At 47.3% G+C, this 10,412-nt stretch overlaps 1 protein-coding gene across 2 annotated transcripts in view; it reads left to right on the top strand.

The window, feature by feature from the left end:
- Positions 1 to 528: 528 nt before the first annotated feature.
- GPD2 (glycerol-3-phosphate dehydrogenase 2) overlaps positions 529 to 10,412 on the top strand; it is a 62,955-nt gene continuing 53,071 nt past the window's right edge. Inside the window, exon 1 of one of the 2 annotated variants that reach the window (XR_010071980.1) lies at positions 529 to 755. The gene's annotated coding sequence lies outside the window, so the exon portion shown is untranslated. The remainder of the gene's footprint in view (positions 756 to 10,412) is intronic. The other variant, XM_063341368.1, reaches the window with a different exon arrangement.

Below are 10,412 nucleotides of genomic sequence, written 5' to 3'. Positions count from 1 at the left end.
AGGTTATGAGTATTATGGCACTAACACTGATCAAGAGACATGTTGGAAAGGTCTTCTCTCTCCTGCACTGCACTTTAACCCACTAGGCAAGCAGGGAAGGCTCTGCAGTTGATAAATGGCTATAAATATAATGTGTATTTAGATATCTTAAGGAAGAAACCGCTCTGTCACCCAAAAGCGAACCACCACCAGAACTCCTCAGAATCACAGAATGCTTTGGGTTAGAAGGGACCTTAAAAATGACCTAGTTCCAACCCCGCTGCCCTGGGCAGGGACACCTCCCCCCAGACCAGATTGCCCATAAGCCCCATCCAACCTGGCCTTGAACACCTCCAGGGGTGGGGCAGCCACAGCTTCTCTGGGCAACCTGGGCCAGTACCAATTCCTCAGAATTCCTCAGAGAAAAAAAAAAAAAAAAGAGCCGTAGCTGTCCCCGCTGGCCGGCTTGGGTTGGGCGGGCGGCGGGGGCCAGCCCGAGCCGGAGGAGGGGCCGTGAAGGACCGCGACGCCCCTCACTACAGCCCGCGGCTCGGAGGGCGGGAACAGGCCGCAGCGGCGGGGCCTAGCGCGGCTTCCCCTTCCTGAGGAGAACCGTCCCGCCCTCGGCGGCCCTGCCGGCTGGCTGAGGCGGCGGGCAGGGCGGGGAGGCTGAGGCGGAGCGGGGAGAGGGAGGTGCCGGAGGGAGCCGGCCGGCCGCTTGCCCTCCCTCCATCTCCACCCGCCGTGAGGGACGCGGGCTCGGCCGGGCTGCTGGAGTAAGTGGCTTTCGGTTGTGGTAATGGGGGGGGGGGGCGGGTTGATAGCGGAGCGGGAGCTTACGGGAAAGAGCGACCGAAAAATGGAGTATGTGGCTGTTTTAATGGCAGGGGTATAAAGCCCTCGGCAGCTGTCCCGTTTGTCTGTGTGTTGTCACCCTGCTGAGGGGCTGAGCCCTGCTGTCTGTTCATGGGTAGCTGTCTGCACATATATAACAAATAGGAGGGTTGTGCAGGACTCTTTCACTGGATTTTCTTTCTCAGGTAGAGCTGGTAGAATACAGCATCTCCTATTATTAAAAATGCTGGGCAAAGAACAGGGTAGCTGTAGTTAAACTGAGCTGTGGAAAATTAAAACGGTTACTTCTCGCTTGCCTTGAACATTTTGGTGGGACCATTTCTGGGTGAGAGTGTGTTGGTGTAACAAGTCAGTCCTAAACTTTTCTGAGTTCTTATCTGAGTTCTCACTTCAAACCAGGACATTATCTCTTCTAACCAATCACTTCAGTAAACGTTTGTAAGCCCATTACTACAGGAAAGGGTATAAACGCGTGTGTGTATAGACCTTGAGTTCAAACCAGCTAGATTTACTACCTGCTAGTTTACTCTACTATTTACCGTAAGCTGGTAGTAAAGGCGCACTGCAAGCGAGCTCCTTTCCACCACCGCTCCCTTCCCCGCTCTGGAGGAGTTGTGCTTTTCTTCCCTTGCCACCCGTCCTGCTGTCCCTTTGCTGCTGCCGGGCCCTCACAGCTGTGCTGAGCTCCGCGGGGCCGAGGCACGGCTGGGCGTCAGGGACGCCTCGCCAGGCTGGCCGGGCACGCTGCGCGCCCAGCTACGAGCAGGGCAGCCAAGGAGGCAAGTCGTCAAGACTTGGAGCACTGCAGAGACGTGAGTCTGCTACCACTACAGACTCTTGCTTCTGTCCTCTGGTGGCTCTCTGGTGGTGGCTAGACACCTCTCTGTGTCTTATTTTCATTCTCTGTGTTTGCAGTCTGCCTCTGTACCGAGCTCTCTGTGAACCATGGCTGCTGCCCTGCAATGGGGTTTCCACCCAGAAAGTTTCCCAGCATGAGAGGGTTGCTCAAATATAATTACACAGATGTTGGCCTGAAGCCTCTGAAGTCCCTTTGTAAGATAATCTTCTGACCATGGATAAGAAGCAAGCTTGGAGGCGCAGCTGTTAAGAGTGTGGTGTATTTTCAATTTAAGTTAATCAAGCCTTTTCTTTTTCTCGCTCATTCATAGGTACGGTTCCTCAGAAATGTTTAGTGATGAGCAGTGACAGATGATTACCTAGTAAAGACTCAATCTGATATTTCGAGATCTTTAGGGGTTGGTAAGGCAAGGGTTGGTAACGTTTGCTAAGGCAAAATCCAGTATTGGCTCTTTATAATAGCAATAAGCAGAATGTGATTCATTTTAATGTTAGCCATTTACCAATTTTGTTTAGTCTAACTTGGAATGAAAGTTTTGAGTAGGCATGTATGTGCATAAAAATTATACACACACCTTATATCTAATTTATAGCCTTACTTTGATTGTATGCATGTGGATATATGCTTTGTTTTGCTTAATTATGTGTGTGCGCATGTATGCCTGCACAGGAGCATAGTAATAACAACTTTGTGAGCTAGGCCCTCATTACATAATGTAATATTTTCTCTGGAGATCCATTTCTACCTGGTAATCTGTCACTAATAGAAATTTGGAAAGCTGGATAGATGTGGTAGGTTCAAAGGCCACTAATGCAAACCAGTTTCCCAAATGAAAACTCATATAGGTTCCTTTCTGCTGCCTATTTTGTCTTCACACAAGCCTCTGCAAGCTTTAGCAAATATTTAAAAGAAAGGTGCTTTTTCCACAGTCAGTTTGCAATTGTTACTTTCTACTTTCCCATGTAAATATCTCGATAGTTTCCAAACAAGGGTTTGCATTTACAAGTAGCTCTGTTAAGCAACAGCTTACTTTTATGATAGCGCTTGCTTACATGCAGGCAAACAGGACTTAAAGTATTATTTTACCTTTTCTAAAACATATTGCCTGCCCTTCCAGTTGTAGTTTGCACCTGCATTTTTCCGGGGATTAGCTTTATCACCAAGGGTGTGCCCCTGCAGCTGATGTGAGCGTGACCACAACGTCCTGCCTCCTGAAGAGCGCGGATAGCTGTCCTCGTCATTGACCCCCTGCCTGCCTGGCCCCTGCCGTGTTGGGCGCACTCGGCAGAGGGGAACCACTGAAAAGCTGAGTGCTGGGTAAAAAGAGAAGTGAACATGAAATAAGAATTAGTTGTTGTTTTGCTTTAGGGGTCCGCTGCGGCATGGCTCTTGCTAATGTAGAGGTAGCCCATTATTTTCTAAAAAGCATTACTTTAGAAAGCAATTTTTATTACACAGTGAACAAACAATTTGTAATCAAAACTCTTTCTACAGGATCACAGTGTTGCTTTTAGAAACATTTTGTATCCCTAAATGACTTTCTTTGAGCCAGGTTTCCAAGCAAATGCGTAGCTCTGTCCGAAGAGGGGCTTCCAAATGCCCAATGAACTTGCTCTGGGTTATGTCCTGATAATGCTGATGGAGCCCAGATTGTCCTTTCTCTGCTGGCCGCGTGCAAAGTATTGGACTGTGCCTTTTTGCTTAGCAAAGTGTTTCTCAAACCAAGTGTTGATTCTAATTTCAAAATGATATTGAATGCACACCCCTCCTCTGGCATTAGATTTGCATGTACTATCAGGTCTCAATCTTTATTCCAGTATATATAACTAGGCTACTTCCTTGACACACCTAAGTAATCACCTAGTTTGTAGTTATTTTTTGAGCGGGTGCCTGTTTGCATATGCAGGTCTATGTCCAGTCTTGTAATAAACTAAACACCTTGTTTTTTAATCCTTTCTCCTTTAGTGTTTGAACTGGGGGAAGGAAGGGTGGGGAGAAAACTGTGGATATAGCTCAGTGCTAGGGTCAAGCTGGATTGGTAGACCGTCTAATCAAATATCTGTATTAACTGTGAGCGGAATGAAGAATATCAGAAAAAAAGGTGAACAGCTACAAACTGTTTCTAACAAGAACATCTCTTTCTAATTACAGAGCAATTGGTTTATAGTATTTTCAAGTTTGTATTTTGTGTGTGGTGGGTTTTATGGCTGATATTAACCCCCGCTAATATAGAAAGCAAGAATGACTATTTGAACTACTTAGGCAACAGACAATGTCGGCACAGGAACAAAATAGTACAGAAATCATCCTGCATACATTTAGTCAGTCATCAGGCCGGAGACTAGGCAGGACTAGGTTTCCCACTCCTTGGATGGCAGATTTTGAAGTAATCTTTCATTCACGGGAGGGAATTTAAATACTTTTCTGATAAAACTTGATAAATATATTATGATGTCTGTATGATGGGAAAGCTCAAAGTACTCGTGACCTTGGTGTTTCTTTGTATTCCTGTTAGTTCGTAGGTGCAGTGCTTGGGACTACAGCCACCATTGTCTGAGAGTATTGCCTCATTCTCACAAACATACTGCTTTCTCTGGCGAGATTCTTACTGTCTGAAATCCCAAGAAAGATTTACAAATCAGACTTTTCCCCTCATTATCTGTAAGACATTTTTTTTGTAGGCGGGTAATGAAACAGAAGAAAAAGAAGTGGTTAGGTTAAAAATACAAATAGTAGAGAGAGGAGCAAAAAAAGTTTGTTCCTTATAGGATGGAGCTTAAAGCAGTTGATATCATCTAATGCTGAGTGGGAAGATCCTGGTCACCTGAGTACAGAAAGCAAATTCAGTAGTTTGAAGCAGTGGGGACCAAGAGAAGGAATGAGGATAGTACGCCTATTTTTTGCTTTGTTTTTCCTTTATTTTTGTGCATGACAAGTGCTGCAACTACTTTTGGGCATGATAGCCAAGCTAGTTGCCTGTACTGGAACGTGGGAAGGATTTTCCCCATATGGTAAACTGCTGCTTTGCTTCCACTTATTAGTGCAGGGTGGCCTGCAGGGTTTTTGAGTTTTGAGTTCTGTGAATGGGAACTTACAAATTTGTGGCGTGGTCTGTGGCTTAAGGGGACTTGTAACCCTGTAAGCTGTCTGGATATTGTGGATTATGTTCTATGCTTGGTTGGTGAGGTAGTTCTTGGATAATTACTTTAATTAAAGTGCCGTAACTTGTGTTTAAGAACCCGAAGCAACCATCGGAGGCTTTAGGAGAGGATCTGGAGGATGGACTCTGCTGTGCTATCAGCCACGTTTTGTACCCACTGGAACTCTTTCTTGGTTTGTAGCTCCGTTATAGATATGGCTTACAGTAATTACATGTACAAGTCACAAGTGCATGAGTCAGTGACCCAGGCTTCTGCTGGTGAAGTAGATCACAAGCTTTGGTTGCCCTTCAAAGTGTGCTACTTTCTTCTCTTGTTCGCTTTCACTGCTGGTTGGGTAATAAGTAGTCCAGGGCAGCCCAGGAGATCAGCCCCGTATCGGCTGCGCGGAGAGATGCTTGATGGCTGTTAGGAGTGCTGCGCGGGAAGCATCTTCAGTTTGGGTTGACTTAAACTTTAATTGCTTGCTTCTAAGATGCTTATTTCAGTTAGTATGGTCTGACATCCTGTGTAATATAGTACTAACCGCTTCAGTCTTTTAAAAAGCAGACAAGAACAGCTGTGGGAGAGCTGGTAGATGATATTGTTAAGGGGGGTACTAAACAGGATTATTTTCTGATGACGTCACCTTTTCCTTGTTATTTGGCCACTTCCTGTGCTGGCACACCCAGAAACTGGCAGTAACACACTCTCGGAGCAGTCCAGCTCTAAACGCGTAAGTTACCCACAGTAAGAATCCTAATTGTGGCCTGTCTTACTGCTGTTCTGCACGCTGTCACGGTGGCCACCTTTTAAGTAGTTCTGCAAGAAGGATCAGAAGCTGAATTAGAGGGAGCGGAGGATAGTAACTTCCGCTGTTTGGAGGAGCGGAGGCGGCGCAAGACTCTCAGCTCAGCCCGGAGGGATGTCGGTCTGAGGCTCTCATCATCCAAAACTTACCTGAGAAGCTTTTGGAAGGAATGAGAAAGATTGAATTAGACAATGCTGCTGTGCCAATGGCAAGTTATGCAAACTGTAGTGGTGGTGATTATAAGTTTTCTATTTTTAAGTCTTCCATTGAGTGACTCACTTTATTAGATGTGTTCGTTTAAAATGGAATGTGAAGCACCCAGATACCATGGTAATGGCCTCATAAAGCACTCAGATATACAACATAACAGATTGGATTTCTTCTCTTAATTTAACAGGTTTTGCGTCTCATACACCATGTCTGATGGCAGCATACAGGGCGTCACACACTCCTATTGCTAAGCTCTACAGTTTGTATCCATCTGTCTCTTCACTTTTGCTAAAGTAGTCATCTTTCTTTGATCTCTAACTCGCGATTCTGCATCTGAATTTTCCACCATTCCTCTGCCCTCCCTTTTCCCTCATTCTTTCCCCCAACTTTGGCCATGCGCTGCTTGGATCCAGCCCGATATGCTAATAATAAGAAAGCACTTGGGTACAGGAATGCTGGCGATTGCAGCACTTGCTGTACTTGGGTGCCTCCTCGGGCAGGAGCAGGAGCCCTGGTAGGTGCCTGCGTGCACCGCGGGCTGTACCAAGTTACACAACTCAGTAAGATCCAGGCAACAGTCTTTTGGCTACCTGGGCTGGGCATTACAGGAAATAAGGAAGGCAAGTCACTCCTAGGAGTTTTATCAGGCTAATGAGAACTGTGGGGTGGCAGATGTCTATCGCGTGGGCCATGCTATTCAGAAGCATCTACTGAAGACGGGTGTTGAAATCCCTTCTTTAAAAAACACCATGTAAGTTGCACTTTGTATGCTTTTTGTTTTTTGAATGTGGGTCTGAAAGTGAAGCAGAAGAATCCTGCCTTTAAGCAGGGTATTAATTGAGGAAGCGGAGCCCTTGCCCAAGGTGCAGGAGGCCCAGGCTCTGTTAGCTCGTGGGGTTCACCTGGGGACCTCACAGAGGCAGGGTCACTGTTCCCCAGCCCGGACTCTGGAGTGGGAGCTTCCTATGGAGGTGGCTGCTGCATGCCGCTTTACATCCAAGTGAGCGTGGCGCTGGGTTGTTGGTTAAGAAATGCACTGCAGGAGGCAGCTGTTCTTACTGTGACGACAGTTTGTATTAACTTTTTTAACTTTTGGAAACCGAAAGCATGAACTCCTCCTGCGAAATCTTTGGTGTAGTTTCCATTTCATGTAACTAGCTCTTTCTTTTTTCTTTTTTTTTCCCCTGCCCTTTGTGTTTCCTTTTGTGGTTTAAAGCCAATTTCTTCTTATCAGGAATTCTTTAATAGCTAGAAGTTTGAACTAATGTCTCTGTGAATCTTTACTGATAATCAGCTGGTTCACTGAGAAATGTTCCCTGTGGGTTATTCAGGTCTTTGGGCAGATCACACTGTACGCAATACCTATTCCTCATGGCATGCCACTGGCTGCTCCTGTGCCAATCAAGGGCTCCTTGCTCATGCCGGAGCTTGTTCCAGAGCCTGTCAGGGACCTCAGCCCACCCTGGAACCGACAGCATGGGTTCAAAGGGTGCCATTTATGACCTATATCGAAACTAAGGATAAGACTTAACATGTGGATTTACAGTGTCAGATGGCACTAGCAGCTTTAAAGCACTCTGAGCCATTTTTAAAGGTGACTCAAAATATTTGTGTTATGGAAAGATGACTTGTTTCTGACTGCATCGCTTCTCATGCTGTTTGCTATTATAATTTTCATTAAAATAAAATTCAGTTTCCATCACAAGCTATTGATCTCAGCTTGGAAGAGAGTCAGGTTTTATTACCTACTTGCAAAAGACAAGAGGTTTTTAAGTGTAGACTCTTCTCCATGTACATAGCACTCTGTGTACAACCTTTGCCGTAACTATGTGAACTGCATTCTTTCCCCTTTCATCTTCTGCATTCTCGTTTATCTTGCTTGGTGTGCTGACAGTAGCCTTTAGCAGCCCTTCTGGGATGGAACTTGAGGAGAAAACCCACAAGTAGTATGTTTAGAGAGCCTGTAATTTCTCTCGGGTTGTGTGTGCACTGGGGCAGTGCCTTAGCTGTCCTCCTGCCTAGAGGAGACCTTGCTGTGTGCCGTTTCCCACATGCAATGCCGTTCCTTTTGGAAAGACGCCGGAGCATTTGGGCAGGGAGAAGTTGTGATGTGCTGTAGCAGGATCCCACTGAAGAGTCTGGGGCAGCGCCTTGGCACGGCACACAGCAGCCTGGCACGTACCTATCGCGTCCCCGCCGGCTGTTTGTCTGGGGCTCTGCCTGCCTGCAGTACCTGCTAATGCCCCAAGCTCCATTCAGGCTCATCCAGATACATCTGCTCAGACCTCGCAAGTACAGGCTCACGGGTTCCTAGGATGAAATTGAGATGTTCTAGGTGTAAAAGCATCGTCTGTAGGTTTGAATGCCTGTCTAGCTTTGTGTTGGAGTGGCTTATGTTAAGCCGTATTTTCCTTTCTTTCCCTGAATAAGCTCCTTTTACCGACGGTGAGCAAGATTTATGTGGCAATTTGAGCAGCTGGTCTCCTGGGAGTGTTCCTTTCTCCGGAGAATTGCATATAATCTGGCTATCAGCTCTGAGTAGGGCTAATGGCACACGTACCTGGCTGTCGGGCAAGCAGAGGGTAGCCCCTTACCCACAGCTGACGGTTGAGGCTAGAAATCCCTCCTGTACAGAGGGCACCGAGCCTGCACTGTCTTTGTGTTATAGTTATCTTGCATAATGAATGGGGCAAAATTGCTCTCTGTGGCATAAATTCACATTAGTGCAGCTGTGTCCACAGTGAGACTGTTGTAGGGTCCCAGTGCAGGGGTGATCCTGAACCCCATTCCCTGTGTGTCTGTGCCTTTGTTCCCACTGCGGTAGTGCACAGACCTTGCCCTCAGTGGCAGCTGAGGTGGCACAAACAGGTTGTGTTAGTCAAAAGGCTTGTCCCAGATCTGTGTTTTGTTGTTTGTGCACTGAAAAAACTGTGCTTGTTTGTGGGAGGAAGCTATGGGGCAAGTTGTAACAATATGTGGGCAACCACATTTGTTACGCTTATTCTAAGGATAAGTCCTGAGGAGAAGGACTTGGGAGCGCTGGTTGATGAGAAGCTCCACAGGAGCTGGCAATGTGCGCTGGCAGCGCAGAAAGCCCCCACCCTGGGCTGCATCCCCAGCAGTGTGGCCAGCAGGGAGGGCGGGGGATTCTGCCCCTCTGCTCTGCTCTGGGGACACCCTCACCTGGAGTACTATGTCCAGCTCTGGAACCCTCAGGACAGGAAGGACATGGACCAGTTGGAAGGGGTCAAAAGGAGGGCCACAAAGATGCTGGGAGGGCTGGAGCCCCTCTGCTGCGAGGACAGGCTGAGAGAGCTGGGGGGGTTCAGCCTGCAGAAGAGAAGGCTCCGCGGAGACCTTCCAGCCCCTTCCAGGCCCTCAAGGGGCTCCAGGAAAGCTGGGGAGGGACTCTGGAGCAGGGAGGGGAGCCATGGGACGAGGGGGAAGGGTTTTACACTGCAAGAGGGGAGATTGAGATGAGACGTGAGGCAGAAATTGTTTGCTGTGAGGGCGGTGAGCCCCTGGCCCAGGTTGCCCAGAGAAGCTGTGGCTGCCCCATCCCTGGAGGGGTTCAAGGCCAGGTTGGACGGGGCTTGGAGCAACCTGGGCTGGTGGGAGGTGTCCCTGCCCAGGGCAGGGGGTGCCACTGGGGGGGCTTCAAGGTCCCTTCCAACACAAACCATTCTGTGATTCTATTATATGATTCTCCTTTGAGGTTACTGCCTCTGCTGCTCTTGAAGCAGCTTCTGTACTGCTGCAGTTTCCAGCCTGGTACATAGGTACACACAGGTCTCCTTTCCCTTGGCTAGCAGTCCGCATTCATGCCTGGCTCCATGTGGATGCCCCCTCTGGAGGTGGTGGGAGCGGGCAGACACTGTTTGGGCTCCCCGCATCTGACTGCCTGTGTTCAAGTGTCAGCACTTGCGGGTGCCGCTGCAGCTCTGTAGACTTCTGTCTGTGTTGTGTTGCTTGCGCTGGGTTCTGTAGGGTAAAAAGTTTCGCTGGTAGAAATTTGAAGGTGGAAAACGTTAGTATACCAAAAGACTGTGGTATAACAGACGCCACTCTAAAGATTTTGTATCTCATCCAGAATTTTCAAGAAACCCATTTTGAGTTGAACTTTCATTTGATTTTGATAATAATTTAACTTCTGAAGACTAGCTGTCCCTTTTTTATACATATGGAGGAATCTTTATTGCATGCAATTGGCAGTGGAGTTTGTTGGATTCCTAATAGAGATTCTGTATAGGAAACTGTTAAATAAAAGCTGTTTACTTGCCCCTATTGTATTGTGTTAGAGCTGGCGACAGATGCTTCAAAGCTTTCTGGATCAAAGTAAGCATTGTGGGGACATGGGGGCTTGTGTTTTTTTGGTTTTTGCTTGTTTAAATTAATTCTCTTATCTGGGAGGACTAGTGTTTGTTGTAGTTAATGAATGAGAACCTATGGCTTCCGTGACAAAGTGCTGCCTGTCAGCATACGTGAGTTGGGCAGTAGGGTAGGGCGTTATGGAAGGTATGGTACCGTGGCAGGATGGAGTACCGACGGGAAGCAGGGGGGT

This window comes from Chroicocephalus ridibundus, chromosome 7 (genome assembly GCF_963924245.1).
Source record: "Chroicocephalus ridibundus chromosome 7, bChrRid1.1, whole genome shotgun sequence".
In the NCBI taxonomy this organism is placed as follows: Eukaryota; Metazoa; Chordata; class Aves; order Charadriiformes; family Laridae; genus Chroicocephalus; species Chroicocephalus ridibundus.
The sequence above is the reverse complement of the archived record's forward strand: the minus strand, read 5'-3'. Positions and strand labels throughout refer to the sequence as shown.